Raw genomic sequence first — 26967 nt, forward strand, 5'->3', positions numbered from 1 at the left:
CAATCCCAGAAGAACCAGGCTGGTTTATTACTTTTTTGTTGTTGTTGTCTAATTTAGTTCCTTTATGAAAAATGGTGACTAATTCATTTTCCTTTTGAACGCTTTCCTTTTAAGTGAAAGGTATGAACTGGTGGTCAAGTGGCATCTTTTGCTAAGATCTGAATATTAATATAGAATTCCCTCTGCTACAGAACTAACATCAAGGCAATTGTGTGAAAGCACTACTTTTCCTGGCAGGAGTGATTCTTAGTCTTCTTTACACCTTTTTTTGTTTATCATGTGGATGGGCTATTAGAATTGATCTGAAGGAAGACAATTCCTTTTCACTTAACTCATTTTTTATGATCATCTGGTGTATTGCCTGCATTTCTTAAGCCTGTTTTCTTCTACAGAAATTAGAATGAAAAACAATTAGCTTCCTTATGAAATAGTACATCTGTGGGCCAGTGCAATCATCCTACCTTGATTCATTTTAGTTGTTAACTTAAGAGCTTTTGCATGTCTCAATAGCAAATGTCAAGAATGAAATCACTTTGCACAGCCTCCTAGAACTGAGAAGCTATCTGCATAGCTCCCATGAACTAGGTCTGTCAAAAAGAGTGTTTTTTGCTAATTGATTAGTTAAAACAGTTTATTCTTGGCTCAGCTGTCAAGACATAAATAAAAAATTAGTATGGAAGTGTAGAGACAGGTTCTGGACTCTTGCATTCATGTAAATATGATCATGTTGAAGAAGACGACATTTCCACAGCACTGGCACTATTTGTACTTTATTGCTATGTGATGACAGGAAATTCCTATGGTTACTTGGACTGCCGGGATGTTTTCACATGCAAAGGTCAAAATTCAGTCATGGAATAAACAGATGAAACTTCACAATGTACATATAGTCTGAATATAACAGAATAAAGAAAATGAGTGTATTTTCTTCTTTCAAGTGAGTAATTCTCACGCAGTGATTTACAATGAATACAGAAATTTGTCACGCATTTCTCTATTATAGGCATAACTCTGCTTCCAAAAAGGGTATTGTGACCAGAAAGCATATGGTAGTAGCTCTAAAGTAGCTGGAAATGCCTTACTTAAAATTCTTACAGAGAAATTAATAAAAAAATTCTGTAACAGGTTAGAAAATCCTGTTTTCCCTCAAAACTCACATCTGATTTTCCAGATATCTTTCTGAATTACAGAAATCTGTGTAGGGATTGTCTTTACAGAGACAAGCAGATGCAGAAGGGAAAAAAGGGTAAACTTTTGGACTCAAGAGAGGCAATGAATGGATTGGTATGGAACTGGATTCATGTCCATGTGAGAGCTGAAGCATACTACTGAATTAACATGCACTTACACTGCATTAATATACAAACTGCTATAAGCTGCCTTAAACACCTGTATGCATTTTCATAGATGTCACAGTTGTAATTCTGAGCCTTTTATGCATATTAAGTTATCAACAAAATACATTTATTTGTGGCTAATGAGCCAACAGGAGTCTGACATACAGATCTGAATATTAGTTACATTGAATATATGCTGAAGAATAAAATTGTTTCACAGATTTTAAGAAATTAATCTGTAATAGTATAGAAATATGGGTTGCTCAGAAGTGAAGCTATTCATTTATCCTCTTCTGGTGTTATTCCAAAAGAATGAGTAAAAACATTTCAAGTCTTTCAGTGTTAGGGAGCACAGCTGGGACACTAAATAAATGAGTTGTCAGCATGGAATTAGATGAGGTAGGTGTCCACATTATGCCCAGGAAATTCAGGATCTGTGTTTGTGTGGCTACAGTAATCCAAAGTTCCCAGGTAAGACATATAGTTGACACGGTGGAATATGTGCTGTGGCAGCAGGAGGTTTGTGCTGCAGCCTCTGGCCTGGTCCAGAAGAAAATAGAATTTAATTTCCCAGTCAGACCTTGCATTCCCAGCACAGCCACTTCTGAAGCCCTGTTTCCTTGATATTCCACTGCCCTTTGATGCCTCTCCATCTGGGTCTCTGGGCAAGGACCCTGGCAGAAAATGGAACTTACCCTTCAACAGTATGACAAAATTCACTCTGGACTCTACAAAACTGATCTTGAACTTCCACATGACTACAAGACAGTACAAAGGTGTCTACACGCTCAGGCTGAATCAAGGTCTTCAGAGGAGCTATCCCCTTCATACTGTGTATATTGTTATACAAGGGACTGATTCACCTTTTCATGTAAAAAGAAGAAAGGTCACAAGGATTAGGATGTCTAAAAGAGAAGATTCTGATAGTAGATACCATTCCAATGCAGAGGTGATCATATCAGCTGTGCAGTCTGAACAATATCCATGGCCAGTGCCTTGAGTGTCTGGGTTTTTATGGTTAGAGTGTCACTCTCTCCCCAGTCCAATATATTTAAATTGCAGAAGTTAAGCTGCAGAGTGCAGGTGAAATCTAGAATGAGCAGCAAATGTTTTAAATTAACACACACAAGATAATGTTCTGTATAACCCAAATATCTACATATGGGAAATGTAGGTGTCTTAAGAGACTCTGATGAAACTAAGGAAAAGCTGACCAGTTGAAAGCTTCATCTTCAGCCTGCCCTATTCGAATCATACCAGCAAGCTCTCAGCCAAGCCATTTAATAGAAAATGGCATTATCCTGATATTGTATTGCGAACACATCATGTCTGCAAAAACCAGCCTGGTTGTAAATCAAAACCTTTTTCAGGCAGTGGAAACAAGGATAGCTTGCTTCAAGTGATGGAAAAATAGTGTAGACAGGAACCTGATAATACTGGTAGTAGAGGTCACATCCATTAGGATAATTTCAACCCATTTAAATAAACACCACCACTGCTCCAAGTAAAATCCAATAATAGATGTTGCAAAGCAAGCCATCTCACATGAATACTTGAGTCTTTCATATTTACTGGAAATAAATCAGGCCAGGAAAGCAAACTGGAAACAATTCTGTGAGATGACTATTCAAGAGAGTGTATACCAGAATGTATACAGGTATCTTCTTTTTCTCTAGGTCTTGCAATGTTCAGTAATACTGCCTGTTGTAATACAGACAGTACTACCACTTAGTAGCCCCACAGTTTGCTCCAGAATTTTCTGATGTCATGGTTTCCTAGGGCTATCAGTAGCTATAAAAGATACATAGCATTTTGAGAACAGGGGTATGTTGTTGTAGCAGCAGTTCAGCTCCTGAAAGAGTTCCTGAAGAAAGAGGAGCTCTTCTTCACCTGGGACATATTTTTGCATGTAGGTGTTTTGGTACTGCATTTCATAAAAAGAGTTGTCACCAGTAGATATGAATTTTAGACACTGCCACTAAGTCAGTTGCTCCACAAACTGCAAAATAAGGTCAAGAAAAGTGGTATTAATAAGCTGAATTGCTCAGGGAGGAGAAAAATCTTCTTACCATGAAGATAATCAGGAACAGGCATGAAAGCCATGTCTTATTCTTAAAGACCATATTCTTTTATTTTGTTTAAATAATTGTAGAAAATTTGTGGAAAAGGCACCAATAATTATCACTTGAGTTCCTAAAAATGAAATTACATAAGTCAAAAGCTAAGAGTTACACAAAACCTGCAAAAGTGTAAACATTATATCACTTTTTCCTTCTTGCTTAAATTATTTTTGATATATACATCTCAAACTGTGAAATATTATGGAATTTTCTTTTACAAATCCAATATATAATGTCAATGTGAAGACAATAGCTGGAAATCTGATGAGTTTGCTGCATGTTTGAGAGCTGATGTGATATGGAGCAGATATGTCTCATGAGCCTATGTATCCTGTCTGGAAGTCCTATGCCACAGTGTAACACCATTGGTTTTGAAAAGGCCTTACATGCTAAGCTTCAAAACGCAGTTCTGAGCAATCAATATAACAGCACTGGCATGTCTACTAGATGTTTCCAAGCACACTTTCCTTTGATAAGCTTGTCATTGAAGCAACAGAGATGTGTAGATATATCTTTATTCTCCTCCAACCCATTATTAAATACTGCAACAATGACACAGAATCACAGAATCACAGAATCACAGGTTGGAAGGGACCTCAGGGATCATCTAGTCCAACCTTCCTAGGAAGAGCAGAGGCTAAACAAGATGGCCCAGCACTCTGTCCGGATGACTCCTGAAGGTGTCCAACGTGGCCGAGCCAACCACTTCCCTGGGGAGATTATTCCAACGGTTGACTGTCCTCAGTGTGAAAAACTTCCCTCTGGTGTCCAATCGGAATCTCCCCAAGAGCAACTTGTGGCCATTCCCCCTTGTCCTCTCCACTTTACAGTCCGTGTGAAAAGGGAGTCTCCATCTTCTTTGTAGCTACCCCTTAAGTACTGGTGAGGAGATCCCCTCTGAGCTTCCTTTTCTCAAGGCTGAACAAACCCAGCTCTCCCAGCCTATGGCAGCTTCCCAGTCCTTTGATCATCTTGGTGGCCCTTCTCTGGACCCCTTCCAGCCTGTCCACATCCTTTTCGTATAGCGGGGACCAGAACTGTACACAGTACTCCAGGTGTGGCCTGACAAGCGCTGAGTAGAGTGGGATGATGACTTCTTTATCTCTGCTGGCGATGCCCTTTTTGATGCAACCCAGCATCCTGTTGGCCTTCTTGGCTGCAGCAGCACACTGTTCGCTCATGTTGAGCTTTCTGTCCACCAGGACCTGCAGGTCCCTTTCCGCAGAGCTGCTCTCCAGCCAGGTGGATCCCAGTCTGTGTTGCACTCCTGCATTCTGTTTTCCCAGGTACATGATCTTATACTTCTCCTTGTTGAACTTCATAAGGTTCTTGCTGGCCCACTCATTAAATTAAATTACATTAAACACATTAAGTAACATTAAATAATGTCAGCAGTGCTACATGACAATAATGGCTATGGGGAAGGAGCCACTAACACTTTATTGATATGTCTTTCTCACAATCTTTCCTTACCAATCCACTACCCCAAATTATGAAGCCTGAGTAATCTCTGAATGTAGATAGTCATGTGAGTATGACACCCACCTTTGACTTCCTCTTCCTGTGCTATATTCACTTGTCCATGTTGTGCTGGTGTTCTCTGGGATAGAGTTAATTTTCCTCATAGTAGCTAGTATGGGGCTATGTTTTGGATTTGTGCTGGAAACAGTGTTGACAGTGGAGGGATGTGTTTGTTACTGCTGAGCAGGGCTTACACAGAGTCAAGGCCTTTTCTGCTTCTCACCCCACCAGCGAGCAGGCTGGGGGTGCACAGGAAGCTGGGAGGGGACACAGCTGCAACAGCTGACCCCAGCTGACCAAAGGGATGTCCCATACCATGTGACATCATGCTCAGCATATAAAGCTGGGGGAAGAAGGAGGAAGGAGGGATGTTTGGAGTGATGGTGTTTGTCTTCCCAAGTAACCATGATGCATGACAGACCCCTGCTTTCCTGTAGATGGCTGAACACCTGCCTGCCCATGGGAAGTAGTGAATGCATTCCTTGGTTTGCTTTACTTGCATGTGTGGCTTTTGCTTTACCTGCTAAACTCTCTTTATATCATCCTATGAGTTTTCTCACTTTTACTCTTCTGATTCTCCCTCCCATCCCACCAGGGGGTCAGTGAGTGAGCAGCTGCGTGGTTCTTAGTTGTTGGCTGTGGTTAAACCATGACACATGTCCTCAGGGAACAGTTGCCATTTTTTTTGACCGAGCTCTGAAACTGATACTGCAGACCAGTAAGGCTCTGGCCTCAGTTATCATCTGATGAGATAGTTCTATATCATTTGAAAATTGCTAATCATCAAAAAAGTATTGTCAAAACAAAAGTGAAAAACGGTGGCTTTCTACCTTCCTTGTAACAGCGTGTTATTAACCTCTAAGAAAAGTATGGCTGGAAAAAATAAGGAGAAAATCTCAGTGTTTTGAAAAAAATCTAGAAAGTATTTCCTGCCATACATCAGAGTAATTGGACTTTCTATTTTCTGAAATTTATATAAACCTTTCAAAAGTGGTTTGATGGTTGTTTTTTTTTTCATTTTTAGCTACTTCAGATGTAAAAGCTGATACACTTAGCAGTGAACTGAAATATATATTAAGGACACTGAAAAGTGATAGTTCTTGATTTTTCCTTTCTAGCACCAAGATGAAGTACAACTGATTCAGTGGAAACTACATAATAGTTCCTGAAAGATCAGAACAACTAGATTTATAGGACAGAGGTTAATGAACAGGATATGATCCATGACTGTACATAAGGCAAGACTTTTAAAGGTATTTAGACACCTTAACTCCTTTCAAGTCACACCTGAATATCTTATTGTTTTTGAAAGCACAGTGTTGGAATACTAGTCTACTGGATACAGATACTTTATCTCTAATATTTCTGATCTTTAGTCAGCATCAAAAAAACATAGACTTTTCCATCGGAATTCAAACTTTATTTTACTTTCTCACTGGCCATTTTCAAATTAAGCTGACAGAGGTTCCTCTGAACTGGAGGAATAAAGTTGTGAATTCTTCATCAAATGGGCATGTTGCAACACTGTGGGGGAATAGAAAGCAAGCCTACCTCCTAAGATTTTATCCATGACTCCATTCAAAGAGTAATAAATTTCTAGATAAACATATCAGTCAGGAACGGTCACGGGTCAATAAATAATTATGTATTTAATAAAGAAAATATGCATGTTAAGCTGAAACCATAAAGGGTATGGGAGTTACACTGCTGAGTATTACACCATCTGATTTTTAAGAGATTGACCACTGATCTGATAACATGATGATTATAGTACTTGCCAGAGTGTGAAAAAGAAAGTGGATCCACTTTCTCCCCTTCCTGAGGACTACAAAGTCTTTCCCTATGAACTTACCAGAACTACCACATTGCAAGGGAAGATTCCCATGGCCTCCTTTTGAAGCTGTTATACTGTGGAGTAGAATATTTGTTGGATGGAGGGAAAATGTGTGAGTATGTGCTGTTTGGGAATCATAACACAGGTTGCCAAACCGGTTCTTGGTGTATAGTCATGAAGTTTTTTATATTTTATGTCAAATTTTTATATTTTGAAGAAAACAACTGGAGATTCAAGATCTGATTCTAAGTAGTAGAAGGAGATGACAGAGAATAGGCAAATGGAAGGCAATTTGGGCTAAAGTGACCATAAAATTAATACATTCATGATCCTGAGGAAAGGAGGGAGGGAGACAGCATAATGTAAAACAGCATAATAAGGAAAAGTGGACTTCAATAAGGCAGGCTTCTGTAAATTCAAAGAGTGTTTTTAGAGAATTTCTTATGGGAAACAAGTATAAGGAAAAAAGAAGCATTTATGAAGACTAATGGTGCAAGTACATACTATCCCAGTGTGGAGGAAAAATAGAAATATGATTAAGAGATTAAGCTGACTAAATTATGAATACTTTATTGACCTCAAAGATAGTAAGGCAGTATGCAGAAAATAGAAATGTCAGTTTGCTAAGGATGAATACAAAAGATAACCCAAATATGTAAAATTCCAAACATAAAGAATGAGAAAAAATAGTAAGTCACATTTAAGATGGTGACAGCTGTATATGTATACCAATAATAGGAAGATCACCTAAAATGTCAGTTGACCAAGAGGGAAGGTTATTACTATATGATGCATAAACCTTAGCTGCTTCAATCTCCCTTAAAAAAATAATCTGAAATGAGAGTGGCAATTAATGAAGCATAGTTAATGAAAAACAAACAAAGAGTACAATATCAACCTAGGACAAGGATAGAGAATACTTGGGGAAATCAGATACTTTAGGCTGAAAGGTTCAACTACAGCAATACGAGAGCTGTTAGCAATGATCTCTGAGAACATAAGGGATGGGAGTGGTACTGAAGACTGGAAGAGTGCAGATGGACTGCCCATATCTAAAATGAGATGACATTCCGAAAGGAGGAACAAGAGACTTGTAGATCAACCAGTTCAATTTCAGTGCTCATAAAACGACTGAACCAAATGATCCAACATACTATTTGTAACCTGGAAGGTAACAGAAAACTGAGCAGCAGCCAGCATGGATTTGTCAAGAGCAAATAATCTCCTTCTATTATGGTGTAGTAGGCCCTGTGGACAAAGCAGAAGCATTAGATATATTTTTGACATTAGCAATCTTTTAACATTGTGTGCATGACATTTTCCTAAGCCAGTTAGACACATTTTAGAAAAAAAAATGCTACATTGTCAGTAAAAACAGGGTATCAAAGATTATGGTTCACTGATAAAATCAGACAGATCATCTGTTGTTGTCCTTGTCAAGATTTCCATTTGTGACTTAGATGATGGCATGCTTATTAAGGGAGTGGGAAGAAACACAACCACAAAAGCTTCAAAGAACAGGAAGAAAATGTAAAATTGTCTCAAAACTCTAGAAAAACTGTCTGCACAAAAAAAATAGATTCATATTTATACAACAAGGGAGGTAGTTATCCACTGTGAAAACAATATGGGGAGAAAACTGGTCATATAAAAATTTTGCAGAAAGAAATCTGGTGTCATCATAGATAGCAAGACAACTGCTAGTCTGTGTTCAGAATTGCAATGTTATATCATTGCTAAACAAGAAAAGAGAGCAGGAGGATAACCTGTAAGACACATGAAGTCATCCTTCTGCTCTATTGCTTTTAAGCCCTCAGAGGACCCGTTGGAGATCATATGCAGGAGAGAAACATGGAATTTAGAGGTTTAAAAAGCATTTTCCATGCAGTAAGACTGAAGCTACTAACCTTCATCAGACTGCAGAAGAAAGTGGAGACAAATCATTAATCTTCTAATAAATAGAAGGTTATTGCAGTGAGAAACAGAATAATCTCTTTCCCTTGTCCAAGATGAGGAACATAAGAAGTAACAGGCACAAACAAAAGCATACGTTCATTGAAATTGGAATAATGGAGGTTTAGGTGGTTTTTGGGAAAATATCTTCTATGGCTATAGTTTTAAGCTGTGAATGCTTTTAAGAACAAGCTAGATGAGTGACGTATTTGCAATGACATATTTGATCTCAACTACAGTAGGGAAATGATCCCATGAGGTCACTTCCTGTCATACTCTTTCCTACAAAGGAGAGATGCTGCCAGGGAAAGTGAAGTTGTAATATACACCACTGCTAATCTATGCTTTACCTATTCTTTGAATAAACGGAAAGCATGGTCTAGCAGGACTTTGCTTATATTGCAGCAGAAGAATATATATTTTTTTAATAAATGTCCATTGAATAATATTACATCTATAATATAAAGGAAAACAACAAGCAGCAGCATTAATTTGGCTTTATTATGTTTTCTATTTCCACTTTTTCATGCCTCACTACCTTATTAGCAATGTAAAGATATGAATATAGAAGTGCTCATTTTATCATAACATTTAGTTTTGAAACTACTCTAAAATAAAACCTAGGGTATGCACAGAAAACTCAATTATTAAACAAAAGGCATCCAGTATGAAATTAAGGTAGTACATTCCATGTTTTATGTTCTGGCATTGTAGATTGTTACAGGGGTTTTTTTGCTGATAAACCTCAAAAAGTTCACATAGCCAAGAGCAGCTCTAATGGACTGAATCTAAAATTACTCACTTTCATCTGTGAAACAAATTGGTTTAATATACAGTTGTCTGTTGTCAAATACATTAAAAACACTTGTGCCAAACAAAATTATAGGCTGTGTTTGTTGTTTGCCTAGTATAGTTTTGGAAGGTGGGGGAATGGGAGAAGGAGCAAAGACAGTGGGTGGAGTTTTCCCTGCAGTTGCCAACATCAGACTACATAGCATTAAGAAGATGTAACACACACAATATGCATGCAATGTGCCTAAGTTACACAGGCGTAAAGCTTTTTCCTTCCATTTTGAAATGTTTGACCATGTGTAACTAAAAAGTTCTAACCTGTTGGGCATTGCAAGATAGTATGCAAATAGGCCAGCTATTGACAAAGGACTACAGTAATTCACTTTTTTGTTAATCAGGGTGTGATTATCATTTGATTCTTTTGAACTCCATCCAGCTTGCTATTCTGTCTCAACTTCAAGCAGGTGTTTTGTTGTTGCCAGGCCATGAACACAGCTCTGTGCCTGAGTCTTTCAAGTGTGCTAGCTGTGCAGATGAATTTTGCCTGCAAACTTTCCTCAGGCAATGAACTGACTAGTGCAACATGCTCACAGCAATGTTAATCTAGCTCAGGGACATGCACTGCACATGAAAGACTATTTTTACCCTAATTTTTAATTGATATATTTTGCCCACTGCAAGTTTCCTCTCTCTCTCTCTGTCTTTATATCTATCTACTTTTTCTTCTTTTCCTTTTTTTTTTTTTACTTTTCTTTTTGAGGGAACAAATGGATTGGAGTGAAATGAAACTACAGTAGCTGGCGGACACAAAGCAGAAACAAGGGTGAAGTTAAATAAAATATGAGAGGGTGGATGCTCAGCAAAGAATTCACCTTTGATTTTAAAGATTAGATAAATTGGAAAAGTAATCAGTAAATTGAAAAGTGGGGACCATTATGCATTAGCATTGTGACTAGCATAACAAATCACTTTTATTTATTTATATTTTCAGGATGGTACAATATTTTATATAATGCAACAGCTTAGAATGTCTTCTGGACAGGGGTCACAGTGCTACATTTTAGCTCTGCAATTCTAGTAAGAATTATTTGTAAAGTAATATGATTCAATGATATTCAACACAAACTCTTTTGAATATCAGAATCTTTCATACTTGTTCAGAACATGTCTCTTAAATGCAACTTGCTGTAATTATTGTACATTTGATTAATCTGTTTCTGTACCGTGTATTAGCCTTAGCTTAAATGCACTGATTGTTAAGTCTGATTGTTAACCTTTAATTGAAAATGTATATGTACATACATTATTATTTTACCACTGTGTATCTAAAACATGGTCTAGAATAAAAATAAAACCAGCTGTATGCTGACTCCATAATGTTCCCCTCCTAATTTTTAATACACTGTATTCCAAATCCTTATAAAACAACAAGTCCAAAAGCTTAATTTGACAAAAGGGTTAGGAAAAATCAGGAACATAGTTTCAGAGCTGTTTATGGTACTGTTCATGAGTTGGGGATTTTCCCTCTCTCCTCAATACAGGAAATATTTAATGGGGAAAATATACCTTAGATTGTCTGCTCTTTGCCATTCACTCTTAGCTAGTCAGAACTGGGTCCTTTGCCTTTTGCACAGTAAAATACAGAGCTCCCTCTCCTCTTCTGCTTCCTTGAAAAGGAAATTTGCCCCAGAAGTTCTTGTTCATCCCATTTTGTGACTGTCTTTCCTATCCTGATTCCAGGCAGGAACACCACTGACCCTCCCTGAACCTTGCTGTGTGAATGTGCTGCGTTTGGCTGAGAAACGGTTAATTCTGTTCCCTGTAGCGCTTGCAGCAGTCAGGGGCCTTCCCAGCTCCCCGCGCTCTGCCACGTGGGCAGGAGGCCGGGAGGGGCGGGGCCACAGCCAAGTCAGCTGACCCCGACTGGCCAATGGGATGCTCATTCCATACCACGTGACGCCATGACCAGTACATTAAGGGGGGCAGTTGGCACGTGGGGGGCGGTTGTGGCTCGGGGTCTGGTGGCGTTGGGTTGCGGGGTGGTGAGCGGCTGCGTCGCGGGCAGATTGTTTTGGTGGTTCATTTGCCCTTCCCTCTCTGCCTTGGGTTTCACGCCTCTCTCACTGTTTTCCTTTCCATTGCATTTTTGTTGTTGTTATTGTTTTGTTTTAATTATTAAACTGTTTTTATTTCAACCCACAAACTTTACCTTTCTGATTCTCTCCCCTGTCCCACCGGTGGGGGAGTGAGCGAGTGGCTGGGTGGGGCTGGGTTGCTGGCTAAATCACAACAGTGAAGAAGAAAATTCCCTGCCTAGCAGATGCACGTGCAGAAGGATGTCCAGCTCTCTCTGTAGGGAGCAAGGTGGGAAGCTGAAAATCTAATGCAGCTGGATGACCACATTTGATGTGCCTTATCTGTAAAGGGGGGGAAAAAATCAAACTACTTTATGGGGAGAATGAACAAGGGAAAAGAGAGATTTGTGATATAGATTTGTGATACAGGAGAGAAAACCAGTGAAACCAAAGTGATAGTATTGCTAACAAGATGGGCTGGGTGCTCTTCCAAAGAGGAATGATTAAGCATGAAGAGGGAAAAGAATACCCATATGTTTTGTAAGCTCAAGAAATAGCAGCTTCAGAACTTCTAGACACTGTTCTAAGCAGAGGTGAAATGTTTGGGGAAGGGCTATTTGCTGGTGGGTTTTTTTGGCGTCTCAAAGGCCATATCACTAAAGTGGTCATTACATTCTTTGCTGTTCCATGTGTGCATCAGACATATTCCAACATATTCTTTGATTACTTTTTAAAGATACAGTTCTTCCATTTTCGAGGCAAATGAAGTGTTTATGATCTGTATTTGGGAAATAGTTAATTTCAGATTAATTTTGGACTTTATTTCTTAAAATCTGAGCAAGAATCAGAATGGAAAAAATAGTTTTATGCATATTTTTTACAATGGTACTGTTTTGGTGTGAACGGTATTTCAAAATATCTTGCACAATTAGTTAACTCATAATCTTGACTTTCACATCGTATTAATTAATATACATTATAGAATGGTGTCTGTGCTATTAAGTTAGGGTATACCCATACAGGTGACTATAATTTAGTCAGTATCTGTCAGTGTTCATACAAATAACTTGTTCTCAACTGAGATAATTTTACAAGTGATTTTCATTTTAAGAAATTCAGCCTGTTTCATGAATTATTTTTCAAGTATAATATAATTTTAGATAAAGTTAACTATTCCTAAAAGCAGTTTTCACCACAGAAATATACTCACAGTTGCATGACTGACGTCCCTAATCAGTGAATCAAACTGTTGTTTGGTTATAAGGGCAGATGGACTTGGAATTTTATAGTAATGGAGTTCGGGTGGCAGCACTGGTTAAAGGCATCCCTATGCCTATTTCCTCTTCCCTTGCGGCATGCCAATACTGTGGGTAGCGGTGCAAAGTGGGTCAAAAACCCAAGGTGTTCAAGATAAATGCCTTTTTTGTATGTTTTCTTTTCATTTGCCTTGTGTTGCTTTTCATGTAGATCAGTTCACTAATCATGGTGGAATCATGTCCCAAATGTGGGAGCATACAAATAACCTTCCTCATCCCATTCAAGTACTGCAGCCTTGGGTTTCTATTGGAACTCTGCCATAACATGCTGTTTTATGACACAGCTAATCTGACCTGACAGCTAACTGCCACCAGACAGAGCAATCTTCCCTCTTCCCTGCCTTTCCTCGTGGCTTTGGCCATGTGAGCCTGCCTCCTCTCCTGCCCTAGCAGTGGTGCTCAGCTGACTCCCCAGAGGGATGGCTCAGTGGAGTAAACTGACAGAAAGCTATTCCTTCATTTTTTGGCATCCTGTCTGCCCCCCAGGCTGTCTCAGTGGTGGGCCAGGTGAGCACCAATGCCTACCAGAGGCAGGCAGAGCAGAGAAGTGGGGATGCAGGGTGCAGCCCGGGCTCAGCAGTGCACTCCAGGATCCCTCCTCTGTACCTACACCCTCCTCTGAAGCAGTACAGCAAATCAGCAGTACCGCTGCTGACCTCTAGGTAGCTGTTTTATAGTGTTAATTATTTGTACAGTTATTTAAAAAAAGAAAAAAACCCGCCTGTAAAAAATGTTTGAAGAACAGAGTTATGAGCTGTCAACAGCAGCGCAGGCCCAACATGGCTTTAAGGGTATGGTAAGGTGTAAGCAGGATATTGTATTGTGTATAATCTTAGATACTATAAGCACAAGGGCTCATTATTGGCTTTTATCAAGCCTCTCAAAGAAAATGGGTGATTTGAAACTGTTCTAGACTGCCATAAAATATATTTAAAAAAAAAAAAGACAAAAACCATGTAGGTCTGTTAGGAACTTTTCACAGAAATGTCTTATTTCCACTGAGTATGGTGTCCTATAGACTGAGCCCCGTGTTTATCAGCCTCAGTATGGATCTGCTCACAGTGAGTTTTCACTGCATGGAGTTTTCCAGGGGAAGGTTAAGGCGAAATAAAACCGCCCACTACATGGAATTGTTTCTCATGTTGTATGTAATTGCTCTTGGCCAAACTTCTCTCTGCTTCTCTTTTGTGAAAAAGCAAAATGTTAAGAAAATAGTCCTAGGTGAAAGGTTGTAAAAAGTGTATTGAGTACAAATGCATCACTAAAACCCACTCTTTGAGCTGTTACACAGGGTTCTGCTTTGGCCTGCTTTGCCTTGCACTTTGTGGACTTCTGTGCCTACAGGTCAACACTGAGAACTTCTAAACAAAAACTCACCATAGGTTTATTTATGGCCACATAGAGATTTCTTTGGAGTATTCAGACACAATCCCAGTTTGAGGAGTACACTAGTTTTTCTTTATTCAGAAACAGTTTTTCATGCAACTGGAGTAAAAATTACTATAAACTAAGGTCTAAGCCCCACTTTGCAGATTATTGTTGTAGCAGTTAGTGTTGGAGCTTCCATAGGTTTTTTCATTCTTTCTCAGCAATACTAGTAAATTACCTGCAGTGATCTGACTCACAGACCAATTGGTTTAAATCCTAAGTCAGGAAAGCAAGGGTTTTCAGACTTTTTCAGGGAAATGAAAAGGATTTTCAAGCTGAGGTAACCTGCCAGTGATCTTCATCCAACAGGTGCAGGAGATGAATGAAGCTGAGTTGTTACTAATACCTAAACAAACACTGAATATATATAACTATTCATGTAAACAAAGAGTGACTGAGAAATCCAGTTAGCTAAATGGAAGTTAGTAATGTTAGCTGGAAAGGCTTTCATCATAATAAATTTCACAAATTTAATTGTATAAGTCTCACTGTTTTCACTTCTATAACCAGGATCATTAGGAAGCACTGGAGAATAACAATAATAATAACAAAAACAACAACTATAATATCATAAAAATATATCTCATTGTCATAAATGGATTTCTGAAATGGGTAATGGAAAATTCTGAAGGTTATTGTCATTATCATATGTTGCTGCAATACTAAACTAGATTTTCTGATGTTCTATATTCAAGAAAAAAAAAAAAAAAAGGAATAGGTAAAGATAAGGATAAAGGTAAGGATAAGGAACAGGGAAAACCAGCAGAGAAAGCAAACAAGGAGAGGAGAGAGGAAGAGGACCCCACCCCCAAAAAGAGTTGGAAATCAGTAGCAAATTAGAGACTACCTGGTTCAGTATACAACTAGATGTATAAGGTGCAGTGCAAGGCCCTCAGAACAGTATTCTTAATCATGAGGAGCACTCAATATAATACTTTAGAAGCTGGATTAAAGTTTATCTATGTTCATTACCTCTGATTTTTTAATGTTAAATTCTAATTTTAAGAACATTAAATAGAGTATTTTTTTACCACTTGCACACATGTACAAGTATGATTTTATATACATATTTATTACTTTTTACATATATGCAGTGTGCGAATTATTCATTATCACGTTTTAATACAGCACAGCCAGATGAGAATGACCAGATTGTTCATGATACATTTTGTATGGCTTCTTCATATTTTGCACATCTGGGATAAAAAGAGTGGGCAGGAACTGGAAATATCTTTGCATTTGTGTCTTAAACCTAATAATTTTTAAGTATTTATTAATCTTTGAATTCACTTACATGACAATATCCCTAAATCACATTTACTTAGCAAAGATTTAGAAATACCATCATATTAGTGTTCAGCTGTGGCTAGCAGGCATTCATATTTTTCTAAACAAAAGCTGAGTGCATGATGGGAAAACAAATATTAGCATATCTAGACTGAGCATGGCTTGTAGACTCCCTGGTGAGCAGTACTTCTACAGCCGAGGATTACTCACACAGTATACAATTAAATTTTCCTTTAAGACTGATTCTTCTATACTGCAGATAAAAATTAGAAACTACACAAAGTCTTCTAAAGAAATATTCATGTATCTTTAATAAAGAAAAGAATGTAGTTCATCGATTTCAATTCAGCCAAACTTAGTGACTTTTATTTTATCTAGGAATATCTAAAAGCAGAATTTGGTTTGCAGTTTGACCTCTTTGATTGTATTTTGAGGTTGTTATTGTACTTTGCTGTTGGCTTTTTAATTAATCTTGCTGGGCCTGTAATATCATTGGAGCAGAAATAATTGTTTAAATATAAAAGAACCTCCTGTTAAGACAGCCACATGGGAAAGAGTGTAGTGGTGAAAGAGTGCACTTCTAAGATTTCCTTATTGACTGTTTAGTAAATAAATCGTATGTTTTAATTGCTCTGTCAGAAGGATCCTTCAATGAGGGAAAGGTGACTGGAGCTGAATATGGGAACACCACAGGACAGCTGTTTGGTCTGGCAAAGGGCTCTGTGCACTTGTACTATATATCCAGAGCGACCTTTCAGATTCCATGTACATAGTAACAATTAAAAGTACACAATGACTTGACAATGTTCACTGTGACAGACTGCAGGTTGGCTGCTTCCCATAACAGCCTCCCAGGCAGAGAGGAACAAAGAGCCTGGGCCCATCTGTACGCTGCTATGAATGCCTCATGTTCCAGAGAGTGCGCTTTGTTTCTCCAAACGCCCCAGGAAGCTCTTCAACAAACAAAACTCAGAGGTCCAGAGGAGCCCAGTCAGGACATTAATATGATAATGAATTCCGGATTACCCTGACAGACATGACAAAGAAATAGATCCTTTTGATAATAAGTTATCGGGTTGATTAGGCGGAATTTGTCTGACTCCAAGACAGTTGCGGGTATTTCAACAAAGTCAACAAGCCAATGCATGACATCACTCCTGTTACCCTCTCTCCCTCTCCTTGTTGCTTTTCAACAAGTCTGACCCACACTGCTAGTTTAAGGTTCCTTCAGTTGCAGTGAAAATGCTGCTACCTGTCCCGGAAGTTACTGTAAACCATAAGCGTAGCAGCACCTCCGCTACCACAAGAAACAAAGGAAAATGGCTGCTTGTTGCAGGCAGTTCAGAAGAAAAATTGCAGTTAAAGCACAGGTATGACCTTGCTTTTCAGCTTATATTCCTAGGCTGAATTAGCTCAGCAGACCTTCTAAGATTAATTTCCAGTCATCCCACCCAATGGGTAAAATAGTTTCCTTTCTTTCCTATCAGAATAAATCTGATTCTGATTCAAATTGTACTTACTGTTGATTACTGCCAATGGGAGACTAGGTGAAACTTTTTCAGGTAAAATATTCCTGCTTGCTTCATATAGTTTAGGGAAGTTGCTTGATAATTCCATAATTTTCAGAGGTGGTGTACGCTGCAGCTCCTTTTGACTTCAGCAGAGGTTGTCATAGCTTTTGGAAAGGTACTTATATTTTTTATCTTACTATTGATTTCTGTTGTAATTATTATGTCTTCTTGGCTGGATTCTCCAAAAGGGCCTAAGATAAACTTGTGTTATTCCACAAAAGCTCAGCAGCAAAAGGACATCAACTGCCTACAGATGCAGTAGATGGCTGAGGTCACACAAAGTACCAAAATCGGGTGGCACCAGCCATCTGTAGTTAACAACTATTATATAAACATAAAGGAATGTGCCCTGTGTTCTAAGTGATGGAAAAAAATTGGTCATTAGCCATTCGGGAACACCCGATTCCCCCCACAGCTTTCCAGCTGCGATCCAAGTGTGTTTAAATAAAAACTTAGCACACTTAACAAGAAGTTTGATAGAGTGTTAACAATCCTCAACTTCACGTTGAGCTGTTAACCAACAAAGTAGTCATTAAATGCTGGTAATGACTGCGTTTCTTGGGATTATTGCTTAATTATAAACTTGATAGAGTGGGTCCTGCCTTCTGACTTGGGGGACATTTTCCATTGCAGAGTTTTAAGTACAAACTTTTCTTAATATACCACCTCAGTTATAAACCCTTGAATATAAACTACATCAAGAATACTGCCTTTCCAAACAGTTATTTGTACACTTTGTGATTATGTTCAAACCATAACTGATCTTGGATTCACCTCAGACAGTGGACTAGCAAAATGCAACTGCTGGTAACAAATGATTTCTCAGGGAATATGGCTTACTCACAGAATAAAATAAGGATTTCTGAAAAGGAATTCTGCATCCTGACTGAGGAAGGAGTCTAGAGCATAGGTAGCACTTCATTTCAAAAAACACCATGAAAGTGATGTAAAACTGCAATAAATGTTTTATCTCTTACTCTTTCAGAAGCAGCTAAATGCTGTTTATAGAGCACAAGAAATTATTTCAATGGCCATAACCTTGAAAGTTCCCTAGCTATTGCTGGCTGCTGTGCCTTAACATTTAATAATTTCCCCAAATCTGTAGATACCATGGCCTTATGCATACTTAGAGTTATAGAAATACACTCAGGAAAGTTTCCTCCTCTGTTGATATCCAAGCATCTAAATATATACTATGCAAACTCACAAGGAAAGGGGTGCAAAGTGTCATAGAGCCATGTACTTCAAATCCCAGCACATGAGGTGGCCGTGCACAGGCACAGAGTTCTAGGGAGAAAGACAGTCCTATTTTTCTTTCTGTATTGGTTTCCTGTGTAATTCAAGTCATCATATACCACTAACATATATAAGATGTGTTGTAAAAATCATTAAGTTGATGGGGTTTTAATGTGTGAATATACTGAATTTATTCCTTTTTTCCTTAAAAAAAGGCTTAACTATTTAATATTAATTTAAAATTCTTAAAACTCCTTGGGACTTTAAGGCTGCTTAGTATCTTCAAGCAGGGAGGTAATTGGTGAAAAAAGACTTCATCCTTTAAACTGAATCTTGTTCTGTAATTCACAAAATACTGAGTCTTCTAATGCTAAGTAGCTAAGCAAACTAATACATCTTTCGTCTTTTTCAGACTGCTCTTTTAGGTATTAAACAACAAGGAAATCAAACAAGATTCCATCTTTAGAAGCTATTAGATCAAACATTCTTTGAAAAGAATAACATATAGAATATATTTATTTGTATAAAATTTTAACTGAAGGTTGCACTGATAGATAGTTTCACAACTAATTTGTATGCAAAATGGCATTTAAGTATTTTTAGAAGTGTTTAGAAGATGGTTAAAATAGTGAATTTTCAAGTTATTTTATTAATTAACTAAACAGTGACAACTGTAAAGTAGAGTAGCATCTTTTGCCAGGACAAATTATATAGCTTGAAAAGATAGACAAGACTTGGTGCATGCAAGTTTCTGCATTTTATTTCCAATTATTGCCAGTAAATGAAAGGAGGAGCTGTTTGTTGGAAATCTGAAAGGGAAGAGAGGCAAATATCTTTGCATGTGTAAATCCTCTTCTTTCTTGTATCTTTCAGGCTTGTGTCCACAGTGGCTTGTTGGCTCAGTTCATCAGAAAGCCTGCAGCAATTCCCTTAGCCCTCATTTGCAGAAATCACTTTGGCAATGGAACAATGCAGCAGATTCTAATTCTAGGGATTACGATACTATATATAAAGAAAACATAAAAAGATTTACATATATTCCATGTAATTTCCCCCATTATATCTTAAGCATTGACCACACTTTTGAGTCTTTTAATTGGTGGATGTGTCACAAACTATTTTTAAAAAATCCTAATTTATATCACAACACTTTATTTTGAAAGATAATATGCATCTCATACATCACATCAGATAGATATCCCAGAATCTGCAGGCTGGGAAAAATGGGTAAAAAGGAAGCTATTCTTTTGGGTCTAAATCGCTTATATTGCTGAATGATTGGGGTAGCATGTATACGTTCCCACCTCCAACCCCCTTGTTTGCCTGCACACTATAAATGGGCTATGGCCTAGAGGATAAGTGCAGTCATTGCCTGACACTTTGTCCTCATGAACAAGAGGGAACAGTGGGGATGAAACCTTACGTTTGCCACTTGTGGACCAGGCATGGGTGAGGAAATATTTTCTACTATTCACAGGTTTGCAGCATCCTATGTTCCTACACCTTTCCAGGGGTTTCAAGATAGCAGAAGGGGAACTGCACCTTTGAGGAATGTCTCTAAGGTCATAGCTTCACAATCACAATGATCTATGCTTCACCAGACAAATGTGTTACTGCCGTTCTGCTCTAGATGAGAAGTAAGCACACGATCATAGAGCACATTGCTTAACATGGGAAGTACCTGATGCAACATAGATCCTGCCAGGAAGCAGCTATGTGGGACACAATCAAACCAGCACATTTGAACCCAGACTGAATTTATTCCAGATCAGCCCTGATTTGCATCACACAGCTGCCTTAGAACACTAATTTTGGGAGCCCTAAAGTCCTGTTTGCTGTATTGTTGGATAATACCCTAACAAGCAATGCCTCCATTTCTGGGGATCCACTGCCTTCTACCTTCTTGTTCCCAGAGGCATGATTAAAATTAAAAACACCTTAGCTGAAAAAGAAAATTCCCACCAGCTTGATTTAAGACCTTGACTTTAAATGGAAAAGCTTCCATTCTCCTAACAAACCTTTGGATCGGGCTCCTAATGGAAAGGATAGGAGGAGCTGGAAAGGAGCAGAGCCTAAAAGCTTGTTAGTGTCACCAGCAATACATGAGAAAAAAAATGTCAGAGTGCAGCTGAATGATAAAAGAGGAGACGCTGGCCACTGTATGCTCTGGGATACCAAAAAGACATTAATTTAAATTCAGTTCAGTCACATGGCACATAAATAACTCTCTCTGAGAAGGTCTGAGCTCCTTTGCAAAGCTTTCTGTTGACACAAGCACTGTACACAAAGCACGAATCTCTTGAGCACAATGAAGCATGATGTACTTTTCCATAGACCCGTATGGCTCAGGAGTACACTGGAGGAGGAACAGATTCTTGCACAGCAGAGATCTGGAAGGCCACAGTGGGCTCTACCTGGAGGAGACCCGGTGGTTTTTCCCTAGCACTGTAGTAATAGACGTTACACTCAAAATCCAGCAGGACCTCAGAGACTGATCCCTTGCTGAGGACAGACTGGTTTTGTCCTTACTGCAGAGGACCCACAGATCCACAATGAGAGAAAGAGGGAGCAGCAGCAGCATCTAACTCATTTTACATGCCCTCGGCTGCCTGGCACATCAGCATAGGGATGGCAGCTATGACTTTGGCCTTACAGGAAAGCCACAGCTGCCTGGAGCAGCAGCAGAAAGCCAAGAAATTTACCCTCGCTGCCTGAAATGACACTAGACACCTGCATGTAGGAGTGTGAATCTCTTTCTCCATTTTTTCCACAGCTTCCCTACTGGGTCATAAAGACAGAATTTCCACCTGTCTTTGTCGGTCAGAATGAGGTGAGCTAGTTGTCTGGGTTACTTCTTTAAAGACCTTGGAGGGAGATAGGCCCCTGAGAGGCTGATTGGTCCCACCTAATTAGACAAGCACATTGGAATCGAATTGCTTGTCCTTTTCACATATGTTGGTGCCATTAAGTATGGTGAGACAAAGCAACCAGTTTTCACTAGGAAACTGATATACAGGTGATAAAAGGGAGGTGAGATGAATCACCATTTATGTGAAGTCACAAAAGTTCTTAAAGGATTTCTCAGGAGGAAAAGTATTTTAAACAAGAAGACCTTTTTCTGAAACTTTTGATTCAGATTAAAAAAATCCAAAATGGTATCACTATGTTTACAGGAAGTGAATGACGGAGTCATTCAAACTTGATAGGGTCCTTACAAAAAGAAAAGTAATTTCTACATGCATTTTCTCAAAAATCAGTTAACATGGTAGAGTTTTCTTTTTTTTATTTTGCTTTGTCCTAGTACAGACAATTTATCATTCAAACAGATTAGTTTTGTCACCTTAAATTCACACTGCCGGAAGTCCCGGAGAAGTAATCAAAAAATTGTGTTTTCATTTAAATGTTATGTTCACATTATATCCAGCAGCACATACAAGGTAAATTAAATAAACCAATTGCAACAGTAATAAAATAGGCAAAAGAAAAACAAGTGTGTATCCTTTGTACATTGTACAAGATTTTTATAAATTATACAATAATTCTCTACTCCATTTTAAGAATTTCTCTTTACATGCTTTTTATCCTCAATAAAATGTTAGTATTGCTAAATTTTGGGTCCACTATAAGTAGAAGGATATTTAATTTTGTCTATATTTTTTTAGCTTTGTCCAAATCCTTACATTCCTTATTTCATTAGATTTCAAAGACAAATAACCCTATATTTTAATCTTGCTCAATCCATCTTCTGTTAAAAAATAAAAAAAAATTAAAAAATGAAACCTATATATGACACCAATCTTTGTACTCTTAGGTTTATCATTTTACTATATTAACAATAAACGCCATGTTTTCCTAGGATACCCAAATGAATAGATTAAGGAGCATAGAAAGGAGAGGAAGAGCATTGTTTGTTACCTGTGCATTCAGATCTTTGTGAAAGCAACTCCCAAAGTTGCTACTTCTCTCTACACCATAATGATATTGTACAGTGCCTTTTGGCTCTAGCACAATGTGTTATGCATCAGTGTTTAAGAGCATATTGTGCACCATTATTGCCCTCTCTCTAGAGGACTACAAACTGCATTAGTCTGAATTACCAAATCAAAACTTTATGTGCAGCAGTTCCCCCACAAGGGCTTTAGCATTTTTATGTCATAATCCCTCTATTATCCCCCTCCTCACATGCTTTATAACCATTAAGTTATTGAAAAATTCTCAACAGATGTCATCTTAAGATGAATGTTGCTGTGCGAACTGGTATCAAGGCTGGAATCTGGATATTGCTCAAACTTTACTAAAAATGTCAGGGAGAGAATAGTCAGCTGTAAAAATACAAGATATGCCAGCAATGGTTGTTTTCATGTCAACTGCAACATGACTTGTAGTGTTCGCAATTTTAGCTTCTAGAAGATGCAGTTTTCATTTGATGGGTTGGCAGTAATGGCTTGAGATATGTAGCAAGAAAAAGGAAAATAATTCAAGGGCTTTTTTCCCTCTCCTTTTATGATAAAAGCAGATTTGTGCTTTAATCTTATTTAAGCCTCAGGTCTTACCTTTTAGCATATATTGTTCATATTGAGAATTTTGTTGAAATACAGAAACTTTTTGCATAGGTGTAATAAATATAACAGGTTATTGGTGAATATGTTTCTTCTTTGCATCTGAAGTACTGAAATAACAAACATGATTGCTACCATGGTAATAATAACAATTTATTGATGCCTTTCCTTTTGTTCCACCGGGACATTTGTAATTTTAAACAACATAATGACATAAAAATATACATCGTGACATAATTTAGAACCACCTTAAATTTGAAGCTAACAATGCAAAAGACATTCATCTTCCAAAGAGGTGACAGTATGGTATTTAAATAGTAGGAGATACACACAGCACAGATACCTGTCAAAATGAGAACCAAGAACAGAGCCAGGGCCCACATTAGTAAGAACTTTAAAAAATAGTGTCATTTTATAGTAAATCAAGTGTTTAAGAAGCAGTTACTCTACAAAAAAAAGGAATAGCATAATATACTTCCAATTCATCAGAATAGCATAACAGTTGAGTTCTCTTCAGAGGTGATGTGACAGAGCTGATGAGAGCTCTTTAAGGAGGAAATTACAATAATCAAGTCCCATGGTGAAGCAGGTATATTTTGCTGTAGAGCTGGCAGGGAATATATAAGGGATATATAGTCTGTAAGGACTGAACTGGAAATTAATCTATTGGTATTGCATCTGAGACGTGACGAGCTCTAATCAAAAATGAGGCTTGAGATTCTTAATGTGGCTCTCCCCTCATTTGTGATCCTTTACAGAGAGAAAAATCAAATTACGAAAAAGCTTCCTATTTTCAGAGACCTCTAGAGCTCACCCTGAAGGCCCAAAATTGTCTAATGGAAAGTTTTTCCATACTGCCTCTGAAAAAGACTGTTACTATTTCTCCAAAGCACATCTGTATCTGCTATTTTAGCTGTCTAGACCCCTATAATTAGGGGAAGATTGGTTTCTGGACAGCTTTCCAGCCACTCACTTTCCATTTTGCATCCTAAAGGCTGCTCCCGCCTGTGGTTTAGCTCATAGCTTCCCCTGGTGCAAAGATATAAGGAGGAGATGGGATGCACCAAAGAAAACTGTTTTAGCTGACAATAGCTAAATGTCATAGAGAAGAGGCTGATCAAGCCAATCTTGCCTGTAAGCAACAAAAAGTGAAAATGCCAAATGGAGACTGCGGTAGGCAGTACAGGCCTGACTCTTCACTGTAAAAAATAGTGTTAAGAAAGATGATGCACTCAAATTGCCAGATATTCAAAACTCCCAGAAACTCTCAATTCCCACTGATTTAGTAGGAGATAGTTTTGAATATCTACCCATCTTTAGGGGAATAGTGAATGGGGAATTTTGGAAATAAAAGGTGCTGAACTTCTGTTTTCAGGGAGTATTTAATCACAAAATACTTCATCTTGTATTTAAATCTTTATAGTCGTTGTGCATTGTATATTATTCCTATCTGTCTCTGTTGTAAAAACGTCTTCATTCATCTTATTATACTGTGTATGCTGATTTTATTCTGTAGTCTTATTTTAAAACTTACGCCATATGAACATTTCCGGTTCTTCTGAATGTGATACTCCACTTGAATTTTATTCGCAGCTTATAAATTGAGCTGGTTAGTGTATTCATTTATATGCTGTGATACTTTTCCAGCTCAAAGCTTTAATATTTCATTGGAGTGCCGGTATCTGATATGAGGAAATATATTTCTGTATATTTTGTAAGAATCTTCTTAGGGTTTCCTAACATTTATTTCCATACAGTTCTTCAGTACAAGTCTGGACTGGTTCTGCTCTTCTGTTTAATGTTCTATACCTTGGATTTGAGTAGTATGTCTTGGTATATTAATCTGCCACTAATCTGGATAATTTCTATTACTTCACTTTATAAAAACCCATGATGAGCTACACTGAGGAAAATTATTGTAATGGTGCTTGTGTTACCCCAGTGTTATATGAGACTTGGCATAAAGGTTACATACAAAAAAATATTGATAATAAGCTAGAACCACCCTAATTTATAGACAATTAGAATGTATTTCCTAAATTTCCTGTACCTCCCTCTATGACACCAGGGAAATGTACGTTTGTTGCCAAATTACTTATTTACTTCCAATTTTACCTGTACCCTATTAGGAGCAGATCTATCCTTTTAAGATACTCAATTCTTCTCCCAAGCATTTTTCCATCTTCCTCTTCAGCTGTAATAACAGAAGCTAAATAATATTTAACAAATTGCCATTTCCTTGTGCCCTGTCTTCAATCCCCCATCATTGTTTTTAATGGGACAATTTAACCTTTGAACCTATGTCTCTATTACAGATATAGCTGAAGAGCCCTTAATTGAAATATTCCATACAACTTGACATTCAATATTATTGCTGTGCTCCTCTAATTATCCTTTTAACTTTCTTCTGCTTATTTGTACAAAACCTCCTCAGTCTGTCTTTCTACCAGACTGTTTATATATTTTTCAAAAGCCTTTCAATTATTTGCTCATTCTACTCTTTACATACTACATAACTACATTTGACCTCTGTAACCCTCCTCCCTGTTTAGATTTAGTGGAGATGAATTTCAGTTGCAGGCTCTGCAGCCATTTCTCAAATTATTTCCCAGTGCTTATCAGTAGTGCTCATCTCTGCATTGGAGAACACCCAAGCAAAATCTCTTTGGAAATGTCACACAACATCAGACTTTCTAACAGCAAAAAGAAAGTGCCAATACAGAAACATCCAAAACACGCTGGTTTATTTCAATACAGGTTATGAGAAACCAAACCTAGGGATACATACCCAATGGTGAGACAATTGTCATTTTCAAGCTGTGTTGGGTGAGTGGAATCTGTAAAATACAAAGCAAAATTAGGCAGAATACATGCCAGGTCTAAAACACTCCAGCAAGTCACGGTAGAATTCCTATCCTATAACCTGCAGTGGTTTCTTTTTCCCCTTCTCTGCTGGAGATATGTCCCTTCCATCTCTGTGACAATTCTTCTTGCCTTCACATTCCTAATGACAGAATCAAAAGCACCTCCTGCTCTGAAATCAGTGATTGACAGTGGCTGGTGATAAGGATGGCTTGAGTAACCATTCATGCTTATCTGCTGTTTAATGTAAGCTTGATTTCCAGATAACACCTGGAAACCTTTACCTTTTCCTTTGCATATTCCTATCTGATATTTCTTTTCAGTATGTTAAAAGTTTTTGTTTTCTGTAAAATGTGATGTTTCTATGGCTGAAAAGAGGTTTAGTGCAGAATGGAGACTATGGGTCAACCAAGAGGCTTACATCATTTCCTTCTAGTGCAGTTAGCTGAGTTACTTTCTCATCAGGTGGCAAAGCAAAACTTCTGGACTTAACTATTGTCCACATTGCAGATGCCCCAGAGACCCGTTAGCTTTACTGGGCATATTTGGTGAGGATATTAAAGGTGTTTTCTGAAACTCAAAAAGATTTCCAGAAAACATCAGCCTGTGACAAGTAGCTAAGATCTTCTCTAGGAGAATATTACCCACACAACCTTAATAATTGCCAAGACTTCCCATGCTATACAAAATTTTTTACGTATTCTACAACTTCTATCTAAAATTTTCTGTGCAATTCCGTTCCTTGGAATTATGACAGTATGGCTTCTTCCCACACAAGACAGTTCAACAAGCTCAGTGCTATCCAGTCTTGCACTATAGCTTCTTACTATCCTCTCTGGGTTTTGTATAGCTGTTTTCTAAACAATAAATATGTAATTAAAATCCTCCATTATCACAGAATATGCCCTTATTACAGTTTTCATAGCTTAACCCCAGCCAGCAGCTCAGCACCACCACAGATGCTTGGTCACTCTCCCCCCGCCGCCCGGTGGGATGGGGGAAAGAATTGGAAGGGTAAAAGTGAGAAAACTCGTGGGCTGAGATAAAGACAGTTTAATAAGTAAAGCAAAAGCCAC

Source organism: Phalacrocorax carbo, chromosome 2 (genome assembly GCF_963921805.1).
Source record: "Phalacrocorax carbo chromosome 2, bPhaCar2.1, whole genome shotgun sequence".
Taxonomy (NCBI): domain Eukaryota; kingdom Metazoa; phylum Chordata; class Aves; order Suliformes; family Phalacrocoracidae; genus Phalacrocorax; species Phalacrocorax carbo.